The 20,461-nt window shown below is 40.0% G+C and overlaps 1 protein-coding gene across 9 annotated transcripts in view; it reads left to right on the forward strand.

Moving 5' to 3' along the window:
- FYN (FYN proto-oncogene, Src family tyrosine kinase) overlaps positions 1-20,461 on the forward strand; it is a 206,751-nt gene that overhangs the window by 53,429 nt on the left and 132,861 nt on the right. Inside the window, exon 1 of one of the 9 annotated variants that reach the window (XM_045573195.1) lies at positions 6,038-6,063. The exons of the other annotated variants lie outside the window; for them this stretch is intronic. The gene's annotated coding sequence lies outside the window, so the exon portion shown is untranslated. Of the gene's footprint in view, positions 1-6,037; positions 6,064-20,461 lie in introns of those variants that run through there. 9 annotated transcript variants of the gene reach the window in all.

A 20,461-nucleotide genomic window follows, 5' to 3' on the forward strand; every position in this document is an offset into this window, starting at 1 on the left:
TCTCTTCCACCTTTCCTCCTGATTCTGCATCATATCATACCCCCCAACCGGGCCAGGATCGTGACTCGCCCACGACTGTGGGCGAGGGAAAGAACCAGGAAGGCAGAACCTGAATCCGCTTCCACAGCTGAGGGAACAGAGCCTGGGAGCACACATTCTTCCCCTCCGCTCCCTCACTCCGTGGTTCACTGCTGTGCTGCCCTTCTCCTATACTACCTCACAATTTAAGCCTCACAGGAATCCTGTGTGGTAGGCCTTGTTATCTTCCTTTCACTGCTGGAAAAGCTGAAGTCAGAGAAGGCAAGTAACTTGCCTGGCCTCCTGCTATACAGAAAGAATGCTAGGAGTTGAGCCAGGTCTGTCTAGTCCTACAGATTGTGCTCTTTCTCCTGGAGGATGCTGTCTCTGAGTATTCCACCTCCCAGAGGCTCCAAGTGATTTCAGTTGCCAAATATGTTTGGGTGGGAAGCATAATTGTAAATAAGCTAACTCTCTGGTTGGTGTTTGTTTGAGACAGTTAAATCTGTTTTCAGCAAAGATCTTAAAAACGTGGTAGCTAAATGGAAAAGAAGATGTTCTTCCAAAGGTTTGTGCAGTGGAATCTTTGTCTTGTTGGGAAGCACAGAGAGCCGTCTGGATTTTGCTCAGAGATCCCGGGAAGTTGTGTGGACCACTGTTCCCACACATCAGAGCCCGCTGCTTCCTGACTCTCCGTCTTTTAGCAGCTTTACGACCAGCAGAGCTAATGTCGGGCTGGTAATCTGAGGAAATGCCTGCAATGCACAGAGGTGGGAGCTGGGAGGAGCTTTCAAGCATACAGGAAACTTAAACAGTTCCTTTGTCACAAGTATAAAATACAGATCCTTTATGATCAACACACTGGTTCAGTGTGTGAATTTGTGGACTTGATACAAATTAGAACCTTAGGGGAAAGGGTATAATGAGTGTATTTTGTGGCCACCTAATTTTTAGGGCAGGGAGGGGAAAGGGAAGAAACAAGAGACCATCCATTGATTTTAAAACAACTAAACCCAAACAAGTACAAAGCAAAATCCATAGTAAGAATGAGAGGGAGTAAGGCAAAATAGATGAGACAGAGAGTGAGCAGGGAAGACAGGCTGGAGCAGAACTATGTGGGAGCTGAAGATAAGGGACATGAGACAAAGAAATGTTCTATAGACAGAAAGACAAAGACACAAGGAACCATAGGCAAGAACCTCACCCAGTGCTAACAAGATGCTGTGCAGGGTTCTGTTCTAATCCCTGATAGGGTCCAGGCTTTACCCCAAATTTCAATAGACAGTTATGCCTGGTGTGTGGAGAGCTTTCACATGAGTTCCCTTTTCACATGCCTGAAATTGCATTAGTTGGGTCAGGAGGAAAATCCTTTGAAAACAGGAACACTAATATCTATCCATCATCCAAATTGCCCCTTAATCAACTGTGAGGACCATTGCAAAATGAATGAACTTAAAATAGATTCTGTGGCAATGACCCGCCCAATGATGTTATCACAAATGAGTCATCACTAAATAGATTTCTTTGAATCTTACAATAAACTAGAGGCCCGGTTCATGAAGATTCATGCACTTGAAGGGGGATCCCTCAGCCCGACTTGCCTACTCTCACAGCCTGGGAGCCCTCAGGGGTGGGAAGCGACCCAGCAATCAGGGGAAAGCGACTCCCCATCACACCTCTGCTGCTGCCACTGCCGGCAGGGCAAGCCTCGGCCGGCCCTGGTTACCTGAGCCTCGGGCAGCCCTGGGGGGCTGGGAGGTTGAGGGGACTGGGGCTCTCCGGAGGGAGCCACATGCCTGCCACCCCAGCGGGGCTGAGGGGATTGGGCACTACCATTTTGTTGCTCTGGGTGCGTCTATCTTTGAAGACGGGCAGTCAATGAGCATATTCTCTCTTTATTGGCTGTGGGTGCCGCCATCTTTGTGACAGCATGAGGGTCAATTAACATATCCCCTCTTTATTAGATAGGATGTTTTTCAATTTTCAAAAGTTTGCAATAAAATTTTTTTGAAGACCATGTATTTATATAAGAATATTGCATGTTGTACCCTTTCTTTGTAAAAATGCTAATGATTTCCCAGCTATTTTCCCAGTTAGAAATGGCATTTGACTTCTGAATGTTCTGTACCATAGTTGGTGACTTTATGAACTTCTGGCTTTCAGTTCTTGAGGCCCAGTGATCTGATGAACTGATTAAAATAGCATTCTAATGCAATTGTTGGGTGTGTTGTTATAATATAAGTCAGCTGCAAATGGGAAGTTCTTTCCGGAGGAAATTTGATAAACTGAAAGTCAACTTGAGTGTTTATATATTTTCTGTGAGAATTTCTTGTCCTTCCTCATGTTTTCCTTTTTAAAATTACCCCTTATTTTGTGCTTCCCACCCAAACACATACCCTTGTAACAGCTGAGTTCTGTTATGTAACATAATACAAGAGTTGCAATTAAATGTTTAGTAGCAGAGAATGTGAGTGCATCAACTCTTAAAGGAAAGCAAAATCAGCCTTTTTAGTTCAAATATTGGATATTTAAAAAATAAGAAAGATTTCATTATTTTATAGCTGAGTAATATTCATTCTATTGTATCTATGGATCACAACTTTTTTATCCACTCGTCTGTTGATGAACACTTGGGTTGCTTCCATATCTTGGCTATTGTAAATAATGCTGTGGTGAACTAGTGGTGCATATTCTTTAGAGTTAGTGTTTTCAGCTTTTTTAGATATATACCCAGAAGTAGAATCACTGAGTCATAAGGTAGTTCCATTTTTAATTTTTTGAGGAACTTCCATCCACTGTTTTCCATCGTGGCTATACCAATCTGCATTTCCACCAACAGTGCAAAAGGGTTCCCTTTTATCCACATCCTTGCCCACACTTGTTGTTTGTTGACTTATTAATGATAGCCATTCTCCTAAAGAGTATTATTCTAAGTGAAATAAATCAGTCAGAGAAAGACAAATTCCACTTATATGTGGAATCTAAAGAACAATATAGCCCTAACTGGTTTGGCTCAGTGGATAGAGCATCGGTCTGTGGACTGAAGGGTCCCGGGTTCGATTCTGGTCAAGGGCATGTACCTTGGTTGCAGGAACATCCCCAGCTGGGGGGGGAGGGGGGTGTAGGAGGCAGCTGATAGATTTTTCTAACTCTCTATCCTTCTCCCTTTCTCTCCCTTCCTCTCTGTAAAAAATCAATAAAATATATATTTTTAAAAAAGAACAATATAAATGAACAAACAAAACAGAAACACATTCAAAGACCAGAGAACAGACTGATGGTTGCCAGAGGAAAGGGTGCTTGGGGGACAGGGTGAAAAAGGTGAAGAGATTGAGAAGTACAGATTGATAGTTAAAAATAGGCATCAGGATATAAAGTATAACATAGGAAATATAGTCAAAAACATGGCAATAACTATGTATGGTCCCAAGTGGGCACTGGAAATATTGGGAGGAATACTTGTAAAGTATATGATTGTCTAACCACTATGCTGTACACATGTAAACTGTAATTTAAGAAGAATTTTATAATAAAAATTAAGAAAGAAAGGGTGGTCTTTATCCATCATTTCTTTGCCCTTAGCTTGTGAAAACTTTAAAAAAAAAAAAAAAAGAAAAAGAAAAAGAAAAAGAAAAAGAATACAATTCTTACTTGACATTTTCTCCTCAATGTCAAACTTGTAAAGGGTCACAATGCGAGAGGTGGCCCACAGACACATTTTCTCTACTCCAGTGTTTTTTAAAAAATTCAGTCAAGCATTTAAAAGTCAGGATATTCACATTTTTAAAAATTCAGATTTATGGCTTCTCTTTAAAAATCAGATAACCTGGCCACACTGGGCCAATGGCCTCTTAGTAGCCATTGGTAGGGCTGGAGCTGAGAAGCACTCAACTTGTCAATGGTTCCTAGGCAGTCTGTCTGGTTCTTCATGGGTCCCCATACCCACAGTCTGTAGCCACACCTGTTGGTTGTAATTCATGATCACATTTTTACTACTGATATTTGCAAAATGAGCAACTATTCTCCTGTACTCATTTGGCAACATGGAAAATCAGAGATAGCAACATAATTTTCTTGTTCCCAGTTCACTTTGCTCATGCAAGTTGCCTATCCTGTGGCATTTAATCTGTACCTCATGCTCACCCTGCTGCAGTCTCCATTCCACTGAAACAGCTACATGCCAAATTAGAAAGTCCTCCTGCTTCCTAACATGCCCTTTTTTGGGCCCTCCTCCTCCACCTCTGTTAAAAGATCTTAATTGACTAGCCCTCCCTCTCAACACTTCCCCAGTGGCTTTCATCCTCTTCTGAATTTCCTTTTTGCTCAGCTTTTAGTCTGCTTTGCTGGCTGCTCCTTCACTGTCTGCTTCAATTAATATTATCTCTTCCTTATTGAAGTACTAGAGGCCCATTGCACGAATTCATGCACCAATGGGGTCCCTCAGCCTGGCCTGTGGGATTGGGCCAAAACCTGCTCTTCAACATCCCCTAAGGGTCCCAGATTGTGAGAGGGCACAGGCCAGGCCGAGGGACCGCACCAGTGCATGATTGGAGCTGGGGAGGGACACGGAAGATTGGCCAGCCAGGGAGGGAGAGACGGAGGGCTCCAGGGCATGTCCAGCCTGTCTCACTCAGTCCTGACCAGCCAGACCCCAGCAGCAAGCTAACCTACCAGTCAGAGCATCTGCCCCCTGGTGGTCTTGTCACAGCAAGAGGATGAATGGTCTTAGCATCTCATTAGCATATTGTGCTTTAATTGGTTGAACAGATGACCAGATGACCGGACACATGAACATATAGATATTTTTTAATTCAGACAATAACTAAAGTATATAAAGTAAAAATGTAGTTTTTCTTTATTTATTTATTACCATTGTCCTTTCCACTACCCTTCTCAGAGGTAATTAATCATGGGTAACCTCTGGATGAGTCTCTTTTTCTAACCCTTTTCCATACAATCTGATCTGTTTGTTGTTGTTTAACATACATAAGATCATTTTGTAGATACTGCTTTTTGTCCTGGAGATGACCCTGATCAGTATAAACAGATCTTTACCTTGTCCATTTTATGATCTTTCAGCTTCTTAAATGTTGTTGTTTTCTAGCATAGCACATTGAATAAGTACACTACTTGACAATGTTGTTTCTATGGTTGTGTGTGTGTGTGTGTGTGTGTGTGTGTGTGTGTTTTCCCTAAAACTCTAAGCTGGTAGAGTCAGTGTCTTTTCTTATTCTGCTATCTTTAAAAGCACCCTCAGTACATACTCAGTGAGTGAATGGATGAATGTTGGTATTTTTGTCTACTCAATTAGATTGTTATAATTTATATTATATCTTAAGTTACACCATAATTTAAACTCAAGCTAAAATATCCTAAACTTTATAGTAAATGTGGTGTTAGTTTAATTACTGTAAGGTGCAGTTAATCTATAATATTTCTCTGGACATTTCCTAACATTAATATTAATTTTTCTTCCTTCATTAAGATTACTATGCAAAAGAGAATTCTGTATACTGCTTGTTTTAGGTAGGCTGGTTATTTTTGTTTTGTATTTTTTAAATAAATGTGTTCGGGCATTTTTCTAAGGCAGATAGTATTTTGTGTGCAATTCATTCTTCATAAAAGTCTCAGTTATCTTTACAGAAAATATAAATGCATAATGGTTGTATAAACAGAATTGACTTAATACAATATCTCTTCAGTAGGAAAATAGCTGAGGTTTATGAAGTGAGCCTTGTATGATACAATTTGAGCTCTATTGCTGAGGTTAATTTGAGCATGCTACTGCTCATAGCCCCAATTTAAGGAGAAACCAATGAAAACAGCTATCATCTGATCACTGTGGACTGTCATCCAAGCTTGTGTCACAACTGTGTAATGTTCCTGGGTTTGTGGGATGAAGAAAATAACACTTGGTGTTTGGAATTTCTCCTTAAGCTGTTTTTGTCAGAGCTAGATGAGTTTCTTGCTCCTGAGTTGTAATGAGACTTTTAAATACTCTTAATAACTCTTTCTTCAGCAGACCCTCTAGAGGAGACACCAAGGGTGAGTGTGTGGAAATATTATTTTAACATTTTAATTATGTGTAAAAAAAAAGATGTGGGGGGGGGGTGGGGGTGGGGAGAGACTAACCTATCATTAGTAATGAGCTGGAATCAGTTGGTCACTAACTATCCATGTCATGACATGAATTCATGCAGTTGGACAAATGAGTAAACAATACAAATTAGAAAATAAAGAAGTAGGAAAATGGGAATGGAATAAAAGCTCTGCAATGCATATGTGTCTGTTAAACTAATTAAAATTCTTCCCAAGGGGTTGCTGGAATGGCTAAAACTCAGTTTAATCTGGGTGAGATCTTGGGGATGGTAGTTCAAGTGCTGTTTTAAAAGAAAGGTTCAGAGGAAAAAGAATATTTAAATTCAGAATCTATGTTCTAGTTGGATACTCAAAGTGAATCCAGATAATAGGCTTTAAATACTGGAATAAGAGTTTGAATGACTTTGACAGGGAACAGAAATTAATTAAAATGAATGGATCCATACTGATATATTTGTATATGGTACTATCGTTTGATATATTTGTATATGGTACTATTGTTTACTGACTCTCTTTGAGGATGTTATTTTTTCTGTATTAAATCTTGATGAGCTATAAACCTTTGTGAAGACCGAATCTCCAGGGATGATGGTGGCAATCTACCTGGATGTAGGAGATGAGAAAGGAGAAATGAGACAAGACTCATTCTGAGTGTCTGGGCCTGGGAGGATATCTGTGCCTCTGACTAAAATGAGCAAACTGAGAGGCGCAATTTGGGCAGAAAATGATCAAACATAGCCAAGACTCATTGTTAAACTCTTGAGAACAAGGGAGTTTAACTTGGTGGTGAACTTTACAAGAACACTTTTGTCGCCTGGTGAGTCTGAGACTCAGAATCCTAGTAGGGAGTTGCGGGGTGATCCGAGAGGGACAGAGTTAGGCAAGAGAGGGAGCTGGTGGGTGAAAGGTAAAAGCAAGGGAAGAAAGTAACTGACAAGGGAAAAATGAATATCAAACTATATTTGTAAAGCAGGGAGCTGCCACAATGCTACGATTTAGAGAAACAGGAGCATGATAGCATGAGATCATGTTTTGTACTGTTTATTTGCAGTTTGTTGAGTTTTATATCCCTCAGGAAATAGCTGTGGCTCAGATACAGACAGCTCTGGGAGACGAGGCATATGACAGTAACATCAGGGAAAACTAGTCATCCGTGGCCGCAGCCAGGCAAAAGATCAAGTACTCGGAACCATGATGAACCCGAGCTCCTCAGATGGGCCATGGTCTGGGCTCCTTTCTCGGGAGGCCTGTGGGCATTGAACAATACAGACCTTAGGCTGGCCATGCATCTTGTAAATGAGTGGTACAGCATCCAACAAACATAATTACAAACTGTCACCACCACTGAAAACACAACTCAAAGCTCATCCCCAGTATAGGGTTGCCTGCAGGGGTGGAAAAAGTAAGTTTCCAGTTGTGAGCATGTGAAGCACAGAGTTTATTCTTGTATTATTTATTCATTATAATATTACTTATTTGTATTACAACTGTAAATCTACTTTTGCCCACCCCTGAATATGGCGCCTTTTTAAAGGGTTCGCAACATTAAAGCCATAATTAGCTTGATCGGGTCAAGCCAGGCGCTCTCATGCCTGAGATAGTTAGAATGCTTTGCATGTTGGGTGGGTGCTGTTGCTGTCCTCAGAGCCCCCCTGAATTAAGATTGAACCAAGAATTGCAAGGAGGAAAGTAACAGATGTATGTCTTATTCCAGCATTCTGTTTCTTCTCTCAGCCCTCCATCTTGCTCTCACTCTGTGCATGATTATTTTGGGGAAAGTACTACAATACCAAAATATGTAGCTTATTTTTGAGTTGATGAACCCGTGCATTGGCATGGCATGAGATAAATTTCACCAAATTTCTGTAATTCAGATAAATGGCATCCAGAGGAGGCAGCTTGTCAGTCATTAACTCATATGTGCTCTCTCTGCCATTCTCATGGTTGGCTGATTCTTCAGAATACATGTGCATAGATGTAACGTTTGTTGGCTCTGACTCCTGCTTTCAGAGGCTGGCCAGAATCGCAGCCCAGCACTCTTGTAAGCAGACAGTGCTTCTCTTGCTTGAATCCAAAGAGAGACACTTTGTCATTTGTTTATAGGGGATGCTTGTATTTTCTCTTGGATTGAAAAGGAAAATTACCAGAAACCATTTGTTATTCATATAAGCTGTCCACTTTTAAACTCAACTCAGCTTTCAAAACAGCAGTGTTTCTTTGCCAGATAAGTTGAGGTCTTTGTGCATGGAGCTGACAGATGGAGTCCATTGCTGGTGAATGCAGTTGGATGCACACAGCCCAAGAGAGCATCCTGGGGCTATCGGGGTCGGCCAGAAAGTAAACAAGGCTGCATTCAGAAGGGTCCTGGTCAGAGAAAGTCAAAATAGTGCACTATCATGCATTCACATTCTTTCTTCAGTGTAATGGGTACCAAGGCATTGATTACAAGTGTTTTAAAACAGATATGCCTCGTGTCCCGTCTGTGTTGGGCATGTTAATAGGAGTAAGTGACAAAAAAAAAAAAAAAAAAAAAAAAAAAAGAACTTCTAGCACAACAATATTTGAAAAATCAACAGTAAAGTAATTGTCTTAAATATTATCCTCTCGCCGAAACCGGTTTGGCTCAGTGTGTAGAACGTTGGTCTGCGGACTGAAAGGTCCCAGGTTCGATTCTGGTCAAGGGTATGTACCTGAGTTGCAGGCACATCTCCAGTAGGGGGTGTGCAAGAGGCAGCTGATCGATGCTTCTCTCTCATCGACGTTTCTACTCTGTTTCCCCGAAAATAAGACAGTGTCTTATGTTAATTTTTGCTCCCAAAGATGCACTAAAGGTCTTATTTTCAGGGGATGTCTTATTTTTCCATGAAGAAGAATACGGTACACATTTATTGTTAGATGAAAATAAAGGAAATTTATTACCTGTATATGGTACGGTAGTATGGTAGTTGTCAACACAAACCAGACAAACTGTGAAGCCTACAGTATCAAGAATTTACTCATTTATTCAATGACAATCATGTCATCATCTTCTGGAACATCATCATAACAACCAATTCCTGAATTTCCTGGTGAATTTCTTGTGACTCCATTTCTTTCAGAATCAGTGGACCAAATCTCTCCTGTTTAGCCTAGGGGGGCCTTATTTTCGGGGGATGCCTTATATTTCACTCAGAAGGAAACCTGTAAGTAGGTATTATTTTCAGAGGATGTCTTATTTTCGGGGAAACACGGTAGCTCTCTATATCTCTCCCTTCCTCTCTGTAAAAAATCAATAAAATATATTAAAATATATATATATTATCCTCTCTATACCTTGAGTGGTTGGGATAAACATTTTAAGAATAGGATTCTTCTCAACCAATTGAAACTCTATGGCTATTATTTCTCTAAAACCAAATAATACAAAAATATAAAACGTGAAAAATTTCCAAATCCCACTTATACTATCTTTCTAAACACCTACACAGGTATATACACAGATAGACATACATACAACTTTATGCAAATGAGATTGTACTATATACACCAGTCTGTGAATCTGTTTCAATCACTTAATGAAATGAGAATTAGCTCTTTTCTATATTTTTGAAAATAACTTTACATCAGAAATATTAATGCCAACGTAAAATTCAGTTGTATACCTATGTCTTTTTAATTTATTCATTGTATCCCATTCATTCATCAGATATTTCTATTTAGACCTACATATAGTAGACACTATGCTAAATTGTGGAGATACAGCTGCACACTCCCCTGTCAGTGGATATTGAGATCAATACTGTTTTTACCTTATAAGCAGTATTGCATTGAGCAGCTGACACTGCAATATGTATCTTTATATACTTAATTTCTCCTTATAATAAGTCTCTAAGAGGAGAATTGGCTGGTCAGTGAGTTTGCACATTTTGAAATTTGATTCATATTTAATACCTAACCACTCTCTAGAATAGTAAAAATTTTCAATTAGGCCACTTTTTCAGTATTCTGGTAATGCTTCTCAATTGGTTATTATCTTTGTCCAAGTTATAGGTGAAAAATCATGCTCAACTATCTTGACTTAGATTTCTTTGATTGATAGTAAGAAGTCGAGGCTTCGATATCATCTGGAGTACCATTTTCTTTTTTTTTTAATATATTTTATTGATTTTTTACAGAGGGGAAGGGAGAAGGATAGAGAGTTAGAAACATTGATGAGAGAGAGACATCAATCAGCTGCCTCCTGCACACCCCCTACTGGGGATGTGCCCGCAACCAAAGTACATGCCCTTGACCAGAATCGAACCTGAGACCTTTCAGTCTGTAGGCCAACGCTCTATCCACTGAGCCAAACCGGTTTCAGCAGTACCATTTTCTTTGAGACCTAATTTTATTCCTCTCAAAAGGGAAGACTTTTTTTTTTTTTTTTTTTTTTTTTTTTAACTTTCTTCTTTAGGGTCAGGTGAGACTTAATGAGGGGTTGTCTGTTATAGATAACTGAGAGGAAGTTGTATAAATATGATTGGTGCTTTAAGCCTAGTGTGTTGGTTTTATTATATAAGATTTTATTAAATTCCTTTTATTTTCAAATAAATAAATACTATAAATTTTGAAAATATAAAAAGAAATCATAGAGGCATGTAAGGAGTATATAACAAAAATCTTAAACATAAATGCCTACAGTCATATCTCCTTTGTTTAGCTCTTCACCTGGCTATGGAACATTTTAATTTATTTTTAAGGTGTGTTTTTTTCTGGCCACAAATGAAATTCAGTTGTAATAGAATGATTATGAGACAGATACATCTGAGTTCAAGTCCCTACCCCTCAAATATAAGTTGCCTTGGTCTCCACTTCCACATATGCAGAGGTAATAATGCTGTCTGCCTCCTGTAGCAGTGAGGATTCTGTGAGAAAATAAAAGTGTCCTGCATACTGCCTGTTATGTAATATGTGCTCAATAAATACAAAATTTATTATTGTAGGAAGCTAATTAGCAAAATTAGAAACACTAAGAAAAGGTTATAACTTCTTTCTGAAATTCTACCACTTAGAGGTTTGGGGATTATTTTATTCTATTATTTTTTCCACCAGATACATATTTTAGCATACTAAAACTGTACAACATGTTAAATTACAGCAAATGGGAGCACTTAATTATTCAACAACGAGAGAGTGGTTACTCAGATTTATTTTTTATACTAGTTTAATGGAGAATTTTGTTAGGTGTTAATGTTTGTTTATAATAAATTTTTTATTAGAATGAACATTAGGTTTAATTGAAAGACATTTTGGACAATTAAAACCATAAATTTTCAGTTCCTCCTAATCCAGTGTGCAAGTCTGCTTCTTATGCAAATAAAAACAACATGGTGGTTTTCTCTGTTATTTGATAAGGTGTTTAAACAGTTTACAGACTGCAGGAGGCACGGCTCTGGCCACACTGCTTCCATTCCCAGACAGCAAGGTGATCTTGCGCTGACCAAACGTGGACTGAGTCATTCCCAATTTTCTAAGTCTCGTTCCAAGATAGTTGTGTTACTGAATAGTATCGAAATTAACTTTATTAAATTCTATTTAGGGCAGGCCAACTCTTCAAAGAAGACTCATAGTAAATCTTTTTAAAGCTCATACATACAGACAGACAGACAGACACACATGAAAACTGTGAACTCGCCAATTTACCTAACCTTGCATGTTGAGATTGTCCAGGAATTACGTGTCATATATTTTCTTAGAGTGGGGAACTCAGATATTCTCAGCACTCCTCCTATATTTAGCAGTCAAATCCTGGCTTATATTTCTGCCATCTAGGATTTGAGTGCATTCATTTTAGTTCAAAAAATTGCCTCTATTTTATTGCCACTTTTCTTATAAAAAAAAAAAAAAAAGTTGGAACTGTTTTGAAGGCTCAAACCAAATAGATATTTTTAAATATTTATTTTGTTTAGCATAAATCTTTGAGTATATTTTTGTCACTGAGTGAAATTCATAATTTGGGTTTCTGTTTTCTTAATTTAATTCTTCACATAGTACACATTTTTATGTACTATGTATATTCAGTTTTGCATAAAGATTTTATATACTATGTATACACATATTTTTGCATGAAATTTTTTCCATTTTGGGTTCTTAATTATTTTCAACCTTTAGTTTAAAGGGAAAATCAAAATTTACCTGCATTAAATTCATAGTTCTAGAAGGGTATATGTTTGCCCTTCTCCTGGAAATTCCAAAAGCTTGCAGTGAAAAATAATATTTTCATGTTTCAGTTTTACTTTGTTTTGTTTTTCTTTAGAGTTTGGGCAATGGAATATGGCTGTGTCATTCTCCTTCCCACTTTTGTCTTTAGAAACAAAACTTGATTCATAAAAACAAATTCATTTCTGAAAGCTTACGCAATAGTTAGGTTTTGTTTTCTCCCCATCATTTTAACCTGTTTATAAAGTGTTTAGTAAGAATAGGGTTGAAAACATTGTTGGAGTGCCATATTTCCCTTAGTTTTTAAACTCCTGCAGAGCCAACATTGTGCTTTCTCTTTACCGTTAGCATAAATCAAGATGGCACTGAGGCACTCTCATGTTGGGATGTGAGGAGAAGTGAAGGTTTGCTAGTGCTGCTTCCAGGTCAGCCTGCACGCTCTCCTTCAGCTCAAAGAAGGACTATCTGTCTCCCTCAAGTGTCTTGGCACCTCTGTGCTTTCACATAGCAAGCGTGGCAGAGCTGCTGTGGGAATTTAGAAGTATCCAGGTCTCCCTTCCCATCCCCAACCCATGTTCCAGCTTCACTAACACCTCTTTGATGACACTCAGGCTTCCATGAAAATTCCATTATCACACAGTGAAGATCTCTGTAACAGCTAGTGTTCATATACTAAGACCTTTACTGTTTTAACTGACACTTCCTGACATTCTGCGAAATAGGTAGTATTATCTCCATTCTGTAGATGAGAAAATGGAGACCTAGAGAGGTAAGATAGCTGACTCAAGACCTGCTGTTACATTATGGTGTAGGGGTTTGTCTGAGTCCACAGCACTGTCTCTGACCACTGCACTATGACCTCCTCTTTCTTCCAAACAAATTCTGATAGAGTCAAAATTCAGCATCCTGAAACATAGTTTGTAAATGGATTTACTAACACAGAGTGATTATTCTTTCAAAGTTGCATTTCACAAACCAGGTGGTTAGCTCATGATGTTTTAGAGTTTCCTGTACATTGGTGGCTCTCTGGGCATGTATATATCTATGTAAAGTTGCTACTAACTAGGTTTTGGGAAAAGTTCTTCCAGGTTAAGTGAGGAGGCTCCTTGAACTCTTTCAAATCACTAATCTTTAGATAATCACAAATGTAGAATTTTAAATATTGTGAACTGTTTAATATTGAAAACACAATTTCCAAAAACCACAATTGAATTTGTGCTTTCAACATTAAATTGCTTGCAGAATATTATTTGCTTTTGGAATATAATTGTACTTGAGGCAGTTATCCCAGGATTTAGAACATACTATATGCTCAGTAAATAGTTGTTCATGAATGAATTAATTACATTATTTATATAATTTTAAGAAACTAAAAAAAAAAGAGCAATGAGCAATCTCAATGAGTGTATGAGGACAACAGTCATATGTAATATGTAATGAATACCCAATACTTTATAGAGGGCATGACCAGCTCCATAAAAATATTTAGTATAATTATAATAACTTTTAGCTAAAAAACTTCATATTTTAGATATGAGTTAATACCACTCTGAAGAAGATGAGTGACACAAGCCTCATTTATAGATGAAGAATTTGTGGCTGAGACTGCTAAAGTGTAACTAACTGAAGATTGAATAGCTTCAGTGATAGGAGACTTGTCTCCAGCCCCATTCTGTGCCCGTGACCTGCTCTTTGACCTTTGAAAAGCTGTGTGGCCTCCTACTGTCCAGCACTCCCCACCCCGAATAAAAAGCATTTAAATTTAATTACCCACTTAAAAGGAAATGTAATAATTGAGCTATGTAAGCATATTTGGTTCTTAAGTATACAACTAAAGTATTTCCAGCCATTTGGCCCCAAATGGTTTTTTCTCTTCACAGCTCCACAAAGTGCACACTAAGCAGATGGTGCAGACAAGCACATGGTTTATTTACAGCCAGTACAGTATATGGAGGCTTATGTGTTAAGCCCTCTTCTGCCCGCTCCATGGGAGCCATTAACACACCCATTTAGGTGAAAGAGTCTCAGGGTTCTGTTGTGGGCATTTCTGTTTGCTCCCCTGAAGCATCACCATCTGTCCTGCCTCCTCTCCCAGGCCCTGGCACCCACCCCTCCTACCCAGTCAGTCATGGCCTGTTCTTCAAAATTCCCTTTGTTCGCTTAGATACAGTGCTGAGAGCAGCTGCTCTCTGCTTTTCACTAAAACCAGTTCAACTCTAAGCCTATTGACTTCTAGCCAAGGCTGCTCCTGGGCCAACTTCAATCCCAGAGAGTTTCACAGGCATGTTTGAGCACCTTCCACACCTCAAGTTGGGACTTGGGTGCAGAGGTCTTGGGACATGATCCCTGGGTACTGACACATATGTTTCTTCCTTTGTGCTCTAGTTTCAAGGCTATAACACCTGTGATGCCTGGAAAGCCAGCAGGTGTCAGGCCGCAGGCTTCATGCATCAGATGGACCAAACTCCAGCCTCTACTTACTGCACCACTCACCAGGAATTACATTTTCTTATTTCTTTCTCAAATGTTCTCCCTTGGTGAATAATATGCATTATGTATTTACTAGAGGCCCGATGTACGAAGATTCGTGCAAGAATGGGTCTTCCTTCCCCTGGCTGCTGTTACCGCCTTCGCTCTGGCTGGAGCCACCTTTCCACCTTCCCATGCTACCCAGCGGCCCAGAGCAGCTGGAGTGGTACGGAACGCCTGCGTTGTCGCCATGGCAACAACACAAGTGTCCCACCCTGCCCCCCCTCCACTCAGCACCTGTGTATGCAAATTAACCCACCAACGTTGGTGGGTTAATTTGCATATTCATTCCTGATTGGCTAGTGGGCGTCGTGAAGGTATGGTCAATGAGCATGTTACTCTTTTATTAGTATAGATAGAGCAGTTATTCAGAAATGTTTTACCCAAAATATTTTTTTGGGGAAGCAGAAGGTTTTGTGGATACCTAGTCCAGCTATTTCTGCTTATTACTCCCTCAAATTAAAAAAAAAAAAAAAAAGGCATTGCTGTCATTTTAGCAACCCACAACTTAACTGGTAATCACATTCCCATTTTTTAATTTCCAACTCCTAGCAGAATTATCTGATTGTTTTAATGTTTCTTTTTAAGCCAAACCAGACAATTTGTAGGTACCTAGCCAGCATATAGGGGTGGCCCTCCTTTGGGTCAGTTGTTCACTCCTGTCCAATCATATGTTGCTGGATAACTTCTGGTCACATGGCTTGTTGCTGAGCTATTGGCAGGACAGATTCCAAGCAAAGGGAACAGACACCTAAACATGTATAATACAGATATGATTTGGAAGACCCTAAAACATAAATACATATTTTGCCCTTTCTCCTCAAATAAGTCTCTTTGTGAAACTGGAGTCTCAGAAGCATCTTGACCCATTTTGTCTAATGTTTGTTATAATACTTACATTTATAGGTTCAAATCCTGTGTTGTACGAATCTTCTACCCCTAAAATCAGCTAATCTCTTATGGCATGTTTAAAATCATTCCATTTGAATATAAACTTTAGGACTCGAGTAAAATTAAACTCTGTTTACTTCCTATAATTCTAGCAACTAAGTAAAAATATTTCACATACCGTCTAAAATAGCATGCCTCTACCTCCTGTGGCTAAAATGAGAATTAGCAAATTCTGACTGCTCGCCCACCTAGCAAGGGCAGAAGGCTGACGACTCTGTGTTTGCCATGTACATCAGCTGTTGCAGGGCAAGGTCTGCTCCCTGTGCCAGACAACTCTGATTATTCTTTTGTAAACACACTTTTATTCATTGATGGGCAGTTGCTTACCAGTGTATCATATAATTATATAGAGGATGGAGAACAATAGATACATTGTGGGTATCTTTTTAAAACAAGTAAACAGCAGACAGCGCATAGGAAAAGGGCCCGGCTCCCGAAAGAGGTCTGCTCATATGTGGCATTTAGCAAAACAAGCGTAAGGAAGGAAGGGCTCAGAAGCACAGAAGGCTTTGTTTCAAACACGTCTTTCTGGAATGGGCTGGGCAGCATTTGTCTCCAGCTCTGCCCACTGGGTGGGTTAAAGGGGTGAGGATATAGGGAGCAGGGACATGCAGGTGTGTGTAGAAGTGGGTGCAAGTGAGTGCAACCAAGCACTCAGCTTCCTCACTGGCATGTTTGTAAGAAGAAAACAGGCACCATAGCTTGGTTGATGTCGAGTTTCCTGAGGCCTTGACTCGAATGGAACATGAACACAAGTGCAGATTTTTCAAGAGAATAGAATTTGGGGTGACTTGAGATGAAAGAGGGCTGAACTGAAATGTCTAAGAGATTTACAGTTCATGTAGGAGGCGACTGTTGACAGTGTTTTCCCAGATCAGTACACAGACTATGCAGTATTTCTACCAGGCTGACATGAAAAGGGTGCATGTACCGTGACAGATTGCCTTTGTAATTTATTCTGCCTGGACTGCCCTGAACACTCTCCGTGAAGGGCTCCTGTAAAGGTTTTTCTCTCCACATCTCGGTGACTGCCAACCGCCCCCTCGTTAGACCTGATGAAAGGACAGTATTTAGCTTATCTTCCCCACACTTCATTATTTATATCCTCCCAGGTTTTCATCCTACATAGTATAGTGTATATAAATCTTTAAGCCTTAATTTTAATAATGTATCACAAGCAGCTCTGTTATTCTATGAACAAGATAGGATTCAGATTAGAAAGCAATTGGACTAAATTGTTTTTATACTCTTTGCGCTGCCACTTTCAGAAGAGCTACTACCTTCAATGAAAAATTCTTTATTTACAAGGCAATAAAATCCGTCATTATTGCCTGTTTGAAAGCGATTGGAACTAAAACCCAGGTTTCTCTGACTAGTGAGGTATACTTAGCATTAGATCAATGCTTTCCAAACTTTAATCATTTGTAAGTGCCACCATATCTAAGTGCCACCTGTATTGTTTGCATATTTCCCTACAATTGATTTTTTTTGTTCTAAACCGAATTTGTTTTTTTATAGAAACTTTATATGACCTCCTCAAGTAGTAAACCAGTATCACTTGGTATAAATACATGAGAGTCATTACAACATATACGTAAAAAGAAGAGTGTTACCACATTCTCAGAGATGCCCTTGCCTGTAACAGACTCCAGCCCAAGGCTGCCCCTCTCTGATGAAGGAGGGTGTCAGCAGGTGTTAAAGAGAGGCCTTTTGCAGACATGTGACATCCAGCTGAGTGGTGTTTGAGAGGCTTGAGAAGTATTGAAAAGGAGTAAGATGCTCATTTTATAATTCCACCTTGTGTGTCTGAAATCACCTGGGGCATCCGTGGAGGCCCACACCGCCGCCCTGCGTGGACAGCCAGCGTGGTCGACCAGAGAGCCCAGGAAACCGCTGCTTTGGAATGGGTGGACTCGGAGATAGACGGGTAGAGTTAAAAGTCGGTTATTGGACACCCACTGCAGGTGACCATAGAGTAGAGCATGGTGATCAAACATAATGCCTCCTGAGAACTTCTCAAATGTAGTGGAACTAACAGTAGCTGGTGGAAGTTGAAAGATGGAATAAATCCATCCCTCACCCCATTTGTTTCAGGCCACCTGACGGCACATTGTGCATTTGCTTGTCTGCTAATACGGAGGAAAAACCTAATTGGAAAATCAAGTATTTTATCAAGAAAAAGTAAGGGTCACTTCGGTAAGGCTGTGAGTGCATGCAATTAAAGCTAAATGTTTTTTCCACTTTAAAAATATGAGATATTTTTTATGTGGTATCGTTATTTTTGCTTCTTTTAGAAAAAGATAGTGACAGGGCATTTCACTAAACCTGATGACCGCTTAGCAGTAGCCCTATTGAGTTTAACATAAAAGACTGCAGGCTAAAGTAAAATGCCGTGTCTTTCACGGAATTGGTGTTCAGTAAGTATTTAATAAGTACATTTGTGAGTTTGTTTTTGAAAGACTTCCTTGGTAAAGTTGTAACCTTTCTGTAGTTACCTGTTCCACTAGCTGCTTTCAAGAGTGGGCGTGGCAGGCACTTCATCATTTGCATGCGGAATGCTGCTGTCTGTAGTGAAGGTGAAGGTTTGACCGTCCCTGGTATAGTTTCTTTAGAGATATTGTACCAGTCCTCTGGCTCCAGATACTCTTCACCCTTCTTTGTTTTGCTCTGATCCCAGAAACCTGAATTCGGTGCTCTGCCACTGTGGGCCCCTTCTTTCTCTGGTTTCTAGGCAGATTCACCAAGGAGAGTGCCCACAGATTGGAGGGAGAGACAGTGAGATTAAGATACTGTTCCCTCCGGGGTCTCTCAGACTGGCCGTGGCCCTTAAATGATGGTCACCACTTCTGTCAGGCAGTGAAACCCAACAGCACTCTGTCCCAGAGTCAGGTATCCATCCCTCACCTCCCTCAGTCAGGCCTTGGGGCAGGAAGAACCTGCCCTACCCATATCCCCCTCATTATTAGCCCAGAGGACTGCACTTAGCCTTGTGGCTTTTCTGTGTCCTGCCCACCTCTTTGCAAATATAATTGGCGTGCACTGTTTCTTGCTGGTACCTAGACTGATAAAAGGTGCATATGCAGGTTTCTTTGCAACACAGCAAAGCTGACTGGTTCCAGACGGCTGACTTCTGATTTCAGCTGTAATAGCAATGTGTTCTATACCAGTCTGCTTCCCAAATTTAGGGGTGCTTCAAGATAATCTGGGGAGGTTGTGAAAATGCAGGTTCTTGGGCCCCACCTCTCTACCTACTGACTTAGAGGTACTGAGGACGGTTCTAAGGCCCTTGCAATGACTGATCTTTTGTAATTCATTAAACACAGAATATACTTTATACTATCGCAAGCCCAGATAGCCTCTGAACAGATAACTAGTTAAAGGACATCGGACCCCTACCTTTTGTGCCATGATTTATTGTTACCTGGAGAATGAGTGAGCGAATGGGTGAAATACTTAAGATTTTAAAAAAGAATTCTCCTAAAAGTCCTATATAATAAGAGAGAATTTGCTAATTATCCATTACGCTGTGAGGCATAATGACCAACCACATGACTGGATCACGGATCTGCAGGAGGGTGGGGCAGTGAACTACAAGAGGTGGCAGAGAGCTACAGGAGGGGGCAGGGCAGCAAGCTATGAGGAGGGAGGAGAAAGGAAGGGAGGGAGAGGGTGGGGGAGTTACAGGAGGGCAGGGCAGTGGGTGGAGAGCTACAGGGGGGCAGCAGAGAGCTACTGGCACACGGATTCGTGTGCAGAGCTACAATATAATGAGTTAAAACTAATCTGAAATAGGTAATAACTGGTCTTTCAACTCCTTGTTAACTCATGCATTATTGGGAGTGACCAGATGCCTTCTGATTCACTATGCAAGATTTGGAAGAGAAGAGATAGTTCCCTGTCATCCAGGAGGGAAGCCCAATGTCTGATAATTTGATAATTTGCCATAGAGTTCCTCATTATCATCTATTAAGAAAAAAAGTTCTTGTTGATTATCAAAGTATAACTCAAGATATGAAATGTAATTACCCTGTTTCCCCGAAAATAAGACAGTGTCTTATATTAATTTTTGCTCTCAAAGATGCGCTAGGACTTATTTTCAGGGGATGTCTTATTTTTCCATGAAGAAGTTGTCAACACAAACCAGACAAACTGAATTCTACAGTATCAAGAATCCTACAGTATCAAGAATTTACTCATTTATTCAGTGACAATCATGTCATCATCTTCAGGAACATTATAACAATCCAATTCCTGAATTTCCTGGTGAATTTCTTGTGACTCCATTTCTTTCTGAATCAGTGGACCAAATCTCTCATGTTTAGCCTTGGGGGGGCCTTATTTTCAGGGGATGCCTTATATTTCACTCAGAAGGAAACCTGTAAGTAGGTCTTATTTTCGGAGGAAGTCTTATTTTTGGGGAAACACAGTATCTAAATACTGGCACTGTTCTTCCCGCCAAAAACAGTTATAAATAATTCCTATTCTATATAACAAAGAGCTAATATGCTCATTAGACCGGACAGCAGAATAACCTTCTGGAACGACTTTCCAGAATGACCAGTGGGCAGGGGGTGGGGCCTAGGGGCTGCAAGGGCTAAGCCTCTAGTGCTAAAATGAATGGCTTTAGCAAGCCCCTGTTATAAGCCCATAAAATATTTAGTCCATCCCTGCTAGTGGCCACAGTCTG

This window comes from Pipistrellus kuhlii, unplaced genomic scaffold, assembly GCF_014108245.1.
Source record: "Pipistrellus kuhlii isolate mPipKuh1 unplaced genomic scaffold, mPipKuh1.p scaffold_m20_p_5, whole genome shotgun sequence".
Taxonomy (NCBI): Eukaryota; Metazoa; Chordata; class Mammalia; order Chiroptera; family Vespertilionidae; genus Pipistrellus; species Pipistrellus kuhlii.